Source organism: Panthera tigris, chromosome B1, assembly GCF_018350195.1.
Source record: "Panthera tigris isolate Pti1 chromosome B1, P.tigris_Pti1_mat1.1, whole genome shotgun sequence".
NCBI lineage: Eukaryota > Metazoa > Chordata > Mammalia > Carnivora > Felidae > Panthera > Panthera tigris.
Window position 1 is genome coordinate 132611753 of NC_056663.1, and position 1184 is coordinate 132612936.

Below are 1184 nucleotides of genomic sequence, written 5' to 3' on the forward strand. Positions count from 1 at the left end.
ATAAATGATAAATATGTTGTGCTTTTAAAAAACAACCTCCTGTGTTTATAAAATAGAGTTTTCATTTCTAATCTCTGAGTGTCTATGAATCTCCTTTAGGAAGCAAGGGTCTAGATAGTAATAGCATCCAGATATTAAGGGGTGCAGGGGTTCTCTCAACTTTGGCTTCTCTGATAGAGTGTTGGTTGATCAAATGACTTACTGAATCCTTTCTATGTGTGGCACTGAGGAGAGTATGATTGTTATGAGATTTTTTTTTCCCTTGTTACTTTGGCAATAATTTTTGTTCATGATGACATTTTAATTTTTTGCTTTAAAACTAAGAACTGTAGGGATGCCTGGGTGGCTCAGTCAGTTAAGCATCCAACTGTTGATTTCAGCTCAGGACATGATCCCAGGGTTGTGGGATCAAGCCCCACATTGGGCTCCATGCTGAGCGTGGAGCCTGCTTGGGATTCTCTCTCTCTTTCCCTCTGCCCCTTTCCCCTGCATGTACTGTGTCTCTTCCTCTCTCTCTCTCTCTCTCTCTAAAATGTAAAAATAATAAGATAATAAATTTTTTAAAAATAATAAAACTAAGAACTTTATAAGTGAAGCTTTAAAATATATTATTTTTTTATTTTTTATTTTTTTTTTTTTTAGCATTTATTTATTTTTGAGACAGAGAGAGACAGAGCATGAACGGGGGAGGGGCAGAGAGAGAGGGAGACACAGACTCGGAAGCAAGTTCCAGGCTCTGAGCCATCAGCCCAGAGCCGGATGCGGGGCTTGAACTCACGGACTGCAAGATCGTGACCTGAGCCGAAGTCGGACACCCAACTGACTGAGCCACCCAGGCGCCCCTAAAATGTATTATTTTAGGGGCGCCTGGGTGGCTCAGTCGGTTAAGCATCCAACTTCAGCTCAGGTCATGATCTCACGGTTCGTGGGTTCAAGCTCTGCCTTGGGCTCTGTGCTGACAGCTCAGAGTCTGGAGTCTGCTTCAGATTCTGTGTCTCCTTCTCTGTCTACCCCTTCCCCACTCACATTCTCCGTCTCTCTCTTTCTCAAAGATGAATGAACATTAAAAAAAAAGTGTTAATTACATGCGGTGCCTGGGTGGCTCAGTCAGTTAAGTGTCTGACTCTTGATTTCAGCTCATGGTTTGTGGGATTGAGCCCCACATCAGGTTCTGCACTGACTGT